Source organism: Olea europaea, unplaced genomic scaffold (genome assembly GCF_002742605.1).
Source record: "Olea europaea var. sylvestris unplaced genomic scaffold, O_europaea_v1 scaffold1076, whole genome shotgun sequence".
Lineage (NCBI taxonomy): Eukaryota > Viridiplantae > Streptophyta > Magnoliopsida > Lamiales > Oleaceae > Olea > Olea europaea.
Genome location: NW_019228115.1, coordinates 120,591 through 130,054, shown reverse-complemented (window position 1 = coordinate 130,054; position 9,464 = coordinate 120,591). Strand labels below are relative to the sequence as shown.

Here is a 9,464-nt window from a genome sequence, read left to right as displayed (position 1 = left end):
CTTATAAGTTATAAATAATTTTTAGTTAATATATTTTAATATATTTTAATTTTCAAGTTTATTTTGAAGAAAACATATTGATTGAAAATCATTATTTTATAAATGATAAAATTAAATATGATATGAGAAATTGTAAAATGATTTTTCCAAATATTTTTCCTTTTTAAAATAATAAAAATAATAAAATATAAACCCTCCTCCTTTATCCTGGTTTGGGACCGGCTACTTCAATAGTTCTTATTTCGAGTAGGCGAAGTTAAAAATTGTAAACGAACAACTTGTTATGTGTACAATTTTTTTTAAAAAATTATAAAGGTATTAAATAAAAATTCGTCATAAATATGATTAAACTAAATATCACTTACTTGACTACATGCAATTTCGGCATATTTATTTTGCAGTCGAAAATGAGCATCTTGCCAGTCCTTTACGCACATTAATGCTTCCAAAATATCTTCTTTTAGTCGATTCCTAATATCAGAGAGAACCCTAGATCCTGCACTAAAAGCAGATTCCGAAGCTACAGTGCTAACCGGAGGTGTTAGTAGATCTTTTGCCATTGCAGAAACTATTGGCCATCGGCGTTCATACTTTCGCCAGAAGTCAACTACTTCTTCTAAATTTTTCCTTAATGCATTGTTACTAGGCCAATTATGATTAAAGTAATCAAGTAATTCAGCAGGCAACGCATTTTGACTAGTACATGCAGTAGAAGACAAACTACTATGACTGGAGGAATCATATGCATTTCCAATTTGACCATATCTATATGAGTTCATACCTTCAAATAAATTTAAAATTTCAGCGTCGTCATCTCCTAAATTAGTGGGAGGAGTACTTGTAGAGCCGAAGGGTACACGAGTAACTTGTGTACCCATTCGTGAAGCATATATTACATACATTTCAGATAAAGTTGCTTCCAAATTCCTATAGGTAATAGGTATGTTAAAAGTTAAAGATTCTGACATTCGCTCAATTATAAATTTAGTACCAGATAAATTATATTGGGGGTCCATGATGCATGCTAACGGAAATAAAATGGGCAAGTCTTCTCAATATTTTCTAAACTTTAATTCCATGACATTTATAACTGAACTAAAATCGGGGTCATTTTTAAATCTATCAAAAGTCCTAGCAACTAGATAAAGACGTTGAAGGACCATACAACTAGTAGGATAATAAACACCAGACAAAATATTTGTAGCATCATAAAAACTTTTCAAAAAATGTTTAATTTTAGTAACTAAAATCCAATCGGACTCAATCAAAACAGTTTCCTCGTCGTCTCTAAAATGCCTACTGTTATAAAATTCAGTAATTAAATGTTCGAAACCTTCACATGATTTTAATAATAAATATGTGGAGTTCCATCTATGCGCTACGTCACTAATAAAAGTTTTTGAATGCGACACCCCATGTTCGGCATAAAAGTCCTCAAATGCTTGTTTTCTACTATGTGAAATAGTAATATAAATTAGTGCATCCCTAATTCGTTGAATTTCATCCTTAACATGTTTTAAACCATCTGTACTATTAAATTTAAAATATGACATACACATCGAATATGAAATAAAAAACCACCAAATTCAGGTTGAAGTACTTTTTGCAATTTCTCGATAACAGGCTTATTTACATTAGTGTTGTCGAACGTAAAAGAACGAATTTTATTCTCGCATTTATATTCTCTAATAACGTTCATAATAGCACTAAATATATTGGGAGCATTGTGCGGGTACTCAATAATTTTAAAAGCAATTATTTTTTTATGCATGATCCAAAGTGGGTCTATATAGTGTGCAGTTACAGCCATGTAACATCTTTTATTAATCCCTTCCTATAAATCCGAAGTTAAAGATATTACACCCCCATATTTTTCTAAATCGGCAATCAATGTTTTCTTTGCATTTAAAAAATATTCTATTGTATCAGAACGAAGAGTATTTCGACTTACCCCAGCATACCTCGGTTGAAGACATTCTTTGACAAATGTAACGAAATGTTGGTTGTCCGTTTGTGCTAGTGGCAACTCAGATCCAGCAATGTACTTCACCATTCCTGTTCGAGTTCTTTCCTTCGAATACATCCACGTATTAAGTGGCGTAGTAGTAGTAGCACCGCTGCCTGAAGTACCAAATTGTAGTTGCGTTTGACCAGCAGGAAGAAGACCATGTTTGGCCGTACATGCTTTGTAGTGACGGTTGAGGTGGGTGGTTCCAATGCCTTTTTGATGAGCTAATCGTTGTTGACAGTATTTACATACTGCTTTGGTTTCTGGAATTCCATCGACCATACGACCAGTTTGAACCAATTTAAAATGATCTCAACATTTTGCATGCTTCTTTACCTTTCTCTTCCCTCTTGCATCGGGAATTTCAATAACAGGTTCATCATCCTATTCCAAATCAATTGGAGCCTCAGCATCAACGTCATCCAAATTAATTTGATGACTACTTTCATGAACATTGTAATCTTTAATATTTTCTGGAATGGGTACTTCATTTAGACCGGCAAACTCATTCCCATATTGATTCCCATATTGATTATGGGACACATTTGCTTCATTTCCGACTCCGACATCGAACAAATTTTCAATAAATGAGCGTGAATCCATTTGTGATTAATTGAAATTAAATGTTGAAGAAAAAGAAGTGAAGTAGAATTGAGAAATTAATGAAGATTATGTAGTAGTGTAGAAACTATATTGTAAAATCAAGATTATAATTTAATGATATGAATATAAAATGTAGAAGAGTATAGAAATGAGAATGAATGAATGAATGAATAATATTGATAATAATTGAGTTGTAGAGAGTATAGTAGAGAATAAGAGATTGATAGTAAGTTTGGTCAGAAAAAATGTTGTAATTGATGGGTATTTATAGGAAGAAAATGAAATTTGAAAAAAAATTATCAGGGACCAAAACGATCACTGACAAAGCAAAGTTCAATGACCGTTTGGTCAAAAGTGACCGAACGGAAGTTCAGTGATCGTTCTGGTCACTGAAATAATTTTTTTTTTTTTGGACGAGCCACGAGCTGGGAAGTTGCAATGTTCAACGTTCACAAAAGACGATTGGGGCAAGATCAATCAAGATATGATTGTTGCCACAAAATCTGTTTACGGGATAGAGAAATTGAAGGGTAAGTGGAATCGTTTGCGTAAGATGCATCGCTTGTTCTATGACCTTTTAGGGCATACGGGTGTTACATGGGATCCAAATACCAACCAAGTGAATGCCACAGAAGAAGTTTGGCAACTTTTTTTCATGATTTGTGTTGTAAAAGAAAATTTTTAGCATTACTTATTTATGATATCATTTTTTGTTTAACATTTTGCTTCACTATTAATGTAGGTTTTTTTTATATTGTAGATAAACAAGAGCGACTATAAGACATTTAGGAGGGAAGGATATAGGCATTACGAATTGCTTGGAGAGATTTTAGCGGGACTACAGTTACTGAAAGTCTGGGCCATGTTTCTAGTTAGCTTCCTCCAACTTCAGAGGAAGAAAGACGGGTAGAAGATGAGTTTTTGAGCAGGGGAGTGCATGTACATGTGGAGAATGATGACGATGAAGTTTCAAATATTCGTCAACGTGATGATACTCCACCTAACAAACATCGACATAAGGAACCTAAAATCAATAAAAGAGAAAAACTTGAGAAATGTATGGCTCAATGGTCATCTACTGTTAGTATGAGGAATGAGGAAACAGAAATAAGGATGCTATACCTTAGAGAAAAGCTTGCGCACATTCAAGAAAAATCATCTAATCACAAGGGCACTAGTGAAGTCATTAGTCCAGATCCTTATTCAAATATGGTGTGTTTCAACATCTTAAACAACATGGAAGGAGTGTCCAACGAGGTTTATATGAAAGCAATAAAAGCTTTTAAGGATGCAGTTTTCAGGATAACATTTATAAAGATGCCAAAAATTAGGAGAGGACCTATCTTAGAACTTCTTTGATTTGCCTAATTAGTCGGACTGAGTATTTTGAGCTTATAATGTAGGATTGTGTTCTTTTTATATATTGACTATGAACTTTGTAATTCTCAATATTTACTACTAGTTTTATTTTAATCAATATTGATTTTGGTATTTATATTTGTTGGAGTATTTTTATAAATGATTATGGTAAGTACATAGATGATATGAGCGACAATGACTTATTATGTATGAATGATTTCGATACGATTGGTGGAGATATACAATGATTTCTTTTTCTTTTTCTTTTTTTTACCAACTTTAAATTTTATATTTTTTAATCATAAATTAGCTTAAAATTGATATGTTTTACTAAAAAATAAATTAATTGAAAAAAAATTTATTAATTGATAAATTTTACAACGATTCCTATTTTTTCTCTATAGATTCATTATTCATTATTTTGTTTTTGTTGCAAGAAAAAATAGTAAATTCACCAAGTTTTAAAATATATATTATCTGGTAATATATTAGTCTAAAATTATTTTCTTACTATACTTGTAATACTAAAATCTTTTAACAATAATATATGTAAATGAATTAAATATATATTAAAATAAGGCTTGTCTGTTTGTATAGACGATGGCAAAATATCCCAAACATAGATTTCAAAAAATAGAAAAATAAAAAATTTTGAATATGTTGATAGGACACGCATGTGCACATAACATGCCAAAATCCACGTACAACATACATGCATCGATGAATAAATAAATTCTATTTCCAATTCATTCAAGTAACAAAAAGCAATGTGAGAAAGGAGAGAATTTGACGTGGCATTCTTGGGAAGGGATCCTTCAAGTCGAACCCTTTTAGAGATAGAGAAAACATTCGATCCAGATTGCTAAACACCTTTCACCGCATTCTTGCCTTGGCTTCAATCATGGGGTGGTGGGGGAGGATGATCTTAGTTTATGTTTGGTAACTTCCATTTTTGACGATTATGGTGCATGAGTCCAAATTGGATGTGGGTGGTGAAAAGTGATTAAAAATTATGAATCCTACGTTCGAACAATAACAAATATGCTAACAGTTTTTTAAAAAATACACATTTTATTATTAAATGGACACTCATTTGGTCAAGACGACCCCCAATTTGATCAAAATCATTCTGTGCCTCTTTTTTTTTTTTTTTAACTCATTGACCGACTATGATGACCCAAAAAAGAAAGAAAACAAAAACGACTACGCAAAAGAAGCCAAACACAAAAAGATAGAAATACATATTGCGCTTGGGAGAGGGGCAAGAAGAGCAACATAGTGCAATAGGTGGAGGGGGAGGGAAGTGCAAGGGAGAAGAGGATAGCACATAATGCATCAAGAGAAGAAGGAAAAGACATAGTGCGAGCATTAGGTGATGCAGTTTAGATGGGATAGGTGATAGGGACCACGTTGTGGGTGCAAGGAGAGCGAGAAGATGAAATGACTACAGTCCAGTATTCAAGTATAACTTTATTGTACTAAAATAGCATTGACTCGTGATCAACTTTAAGCAAGTATTTTTTTTATCAAAACATGAATTCATTTCTAAGTAGAGTTTTTTCCATAGCGAGTACTAAAAAAAACTTGGAAGTGTTATAAATATAATAGTATTTATAAATAACTTTTATACTCTTATAGCTCTAGTCATTATGATTGTTATTACCCTAATTCTTCCCTATAAATATGGGGCTTTGGATCTTAATAAAACAATAAGTTTATTGAATTTTCTGTATTTTTTTTTTCTCTTTTCTCTCTATTTTATAATGTGTTATCAGCATGAAATTCTAGCAATTCGAATTAGCAAAATTCTTCGTTCTATTTTGAAATCTCCAACCACATTTAGGTAAAAAAGAAAAAAAAACGCAATTTCTTGTAAGGAAAGCATGAATCTCTCAAAATGGAACTGAATTAATTGGAAAGGTAGTAATTTTTATAAGCATAATCATCTGTCATGGTTACCGAATTTAATTTGGTGGCGTATGAATTTTTTATATATGCATTTTCGTATTCCGCCTCCATAATTCTGTGACAATTAATTTATGCAACCCTAATATACTTGTTTATTGTAATCAATTATGTGGCAATCAATGCGTGTAAAATATTTTTTTATTTGTAATCTATTTTGCCAAATCAATTTTCTGTAGCTGCAATATTTTTTTTTTTTTATAAACAATTAAATGCTAGTCCGCTGTATGGCTTCTTTGGTTTTAGCCGATGTTTATATAACAAATGTCTGTGGTTTCTGATTCTCTACCAAAGTTAAATGCTAAGTTTTATAAACATGATCCATGATTATTACATTTTACCTTTTTTAATGCATATCTGTCCTAATGCATGTTTGGTAATTAATTTTGCATACAAATTCATATCCTATCTATTTAGTAATTAATTTTTATATCATATTCTGTTTGTATAGTAATTAATATTTTTAACCTGATTAAATACTTGTGGATACTCATTTTTAAACCTTAAATTGATGGGGAAAGCCAAAGTGACAAGCCTCTGGACGTTATTAAAGTAGTACAACATTATAATTAATATTTTGAAAGAATATTATTTGCTCCTAAAAAGCATAAATTATGTTTTTCAATATTTTAAAAAAATATTGACATATTACTCCTGAAAAAGTATAACTCTATAAATATTATATTCTCATAGAATATATACTCATGAAAAGTAAATGTTTTTAAATAATAATTTGTTGTTGCTCCTGAAGTAGCACATTATTATTCATATTCTAATTATATTTTACTTTCTCTTGGAGAGTATAATTAAAAATTGTGTTTTTTTATTCCTCAAGAGCAAATTCTTATTTTAAATTGTTTTTGCTATTAGAGAGCATGGCACTATGATTCCAATATTCCATAAAAATATTGATATATTACTATTGAAGAAACAATAATAAAATATAACATGCTCTCAAAATAACATACGTCCAAAATAATATGTATCTTGTTGTGTTGTCAAAGAAACACAAATTGAACGACTCAAACTGTGTTATAATTTTTAAAGGAACTAATTTCTTATTTTATTAATATTCAAGAAGAATTTAATTTATTGCTCCTAATTGTTTTAGAAAAAAACATAAATTTTGAAATACTAATAAGATTTAAGATATATTATCTAGATATCTGTTTAGTTGATAATGCAATTACGTGTACTGTTCAAGACAAGAAGTATTTTATGAATAAACATTAGTAAAAAATAATGTTAATATAATATCAGATGCATTGAATATCGTTGAAGATTTCAAAAGAGCTTATACTATTTTATCAAATAATACAAAAATTAAATATTGAAGATACACTTTATTCTAGTAAATTTAAATTTGCTTATTTTTAAAGTTATCCGATACAATGCATATCATAAACCTGAAGTTCGTTGACCCAAAAATAATTTTATTCTAGTATTACCAGTTGGACCATCATTGAATTAACGATGCAAAATTAAAAGAATCAAAATGGATATTCAATGAAGAACTAGAAGTTTTTCAATCAAATGAAATCATGTATGATGTTTGTTCTCTTTCACGAAAATTGATCACTAGCCACTAGCTAAAATAGGGGTTGAATTCCCTTTATTCTTGTAATTTAATTATGGTGATAAGTGAGATCCCATCGTCTCCACGTTGACCACCTAGCTATTATTTGTATCTAATAGTTTTGATACAAATATTAGATGATTGTATGGTGTACTGTGTTCACAACCTGAAGTTTACGAAATTATGCTAAAATTATGAGCATAATTTTCACATTATACAACTAAGACGGTATGTCTTATTAATAATGGTGATCATAAATCTCAATATTTTAATAAGTGTTAATTGAAATTTCGATAAATGAGTTAACATTATTACTTGTCAAACGACTCCAATTAATTCAATTGAGAAAGAACTTTTCTTTTTATTTAGGAAATGTTATTACGCATCATGCCAATATCACAGTTCTTCCAGTTATAACTTGGCTTATGGTCACAATCTAATTTTTTTTATCAAATTATTTCAATACTGTAATATATGTAAAATTAATCCATCACAATGTACTAAAATGAAAAGTAAAAAATGTCGAGAAGAAATACTTAGTTTGATTTTTTTTCCTCAAATGGACGATACATTTACAATGCGCAATTTTCTCAGCATGGGAGAGAGGAATTAAGAAGTTGGAAATAACGTACAAATGTATCATTATTTAAATCCTCATTAAAAAATTCGAACTAGAAGTTCGAAAGATAATATATTTAAATACATTGAGATCAACAATATTTCACACATCAATTTTAATGCTCCAAGAGGATAATTTGTTAACATCATATTCGATATATTTATGGCGGACTTGAAGTGTGACGAAATTAGATTCTAATATAAAAAATTTCAAAACGAAAATGGAGCAATTAGTAAAGATCGTCCAATTAAGAAAGAATATATTTTTGATGAGTATTTAGACATAACAAATTATAAAATTTCAAAAGAGGTTCAATCATAGATATTAAAATCGGCTCGGCCTAGATCCCAACAAACCGGATAGAGAGTTGGGCTGATTTGCACATTTTGATCGAAAAGCATATGAACCGGTCAAGAACCAATAAAATCAATCAAAAACCGTCTGAACCAACCGTTTTAATAAAATCCATAGATCAGCCCAAACCGACCAAGCCCATATTGCAACACTATATAACATGTACAAAAATTTTCAAGTGTTTGGATTCGAACCTGTACAAACTTTACAGTAGATACTCTTGCTAGCCACAATGCCATTTTAACTTTTGCTAATTTTGAGGATTAGTAAACATATATCTACATAGAAGCTTAAGAGTTTTATTTTTATCAACTTTTTTTAGGTATATATAATTTTTATTGGTTTTTTAAAAAAAATTTCATAATTGATAAAATTTTAGTAATTTATAGTAATAATAAGATAAATAAGTATACAACATTTTTATAAAAATAACTTTAAAAATATAAAATTTTTACTTAAAAAATATTTCTTCTTCGAATATATGAATAAACAATGACCTAACGGTTGAACCATTGATCCACCAATTGAACTAGTAACCTGGTGATCCGTTGACTTAATCGAGTCAATGATCGGATCGGATCTGATAACTATGGTTCCAGATACCTAATATGTCAAAAAGTGAGATATCTCAATAAGTTGTATCATTATACAAAAGACAGAGAATTGGAAATGAACAAAATGTTGACAACACTTTTGCACGTGATGTATTGCATTATATAGTGAGGAATCGAATCGAAATACATCAATCGAAGTAATGATTAATCAAAAAATACGCAATCCTAAATTGAATTTACCAGATAAATCTAAAGTTTCTAGACCTATATTCCAAAAATTTAAAGATATATACTTATGCGAAAAAGGAAATGAGGAAAATGAGGTTGTAATATGTAAATCACAAGTTTATATTATGTTATATTGATAATACATGAAATTTGAAATACGTGATAGTCAACTCATCTGGCATGACTATTAGCCCTCGT

At 30.0% G+C, this 9,464-nt stretch overlaps 1 long non-coding RNA gene across 1 annotated transcript in view; it reads left to right on the top strand.

The window, feature by feature from the left end:
• LOC111373171 overlaps nt 1-4,106 on the top strand; it is a 5,041-nt gene extending 935 nt beyond the window's left edge. The window contains exon 2 of the long non-coding RNA XR_002698903.1: nt 3,372-4,106. This is a non-coding gene — a long non-coding RNA (uncharacterized LOC111373171). The remainder of the gene's footprint in view (nt 1-3,371) is intronic.
• Nucleotides 4,107-9,464: the final 5,358 nt, after the last annotated feature.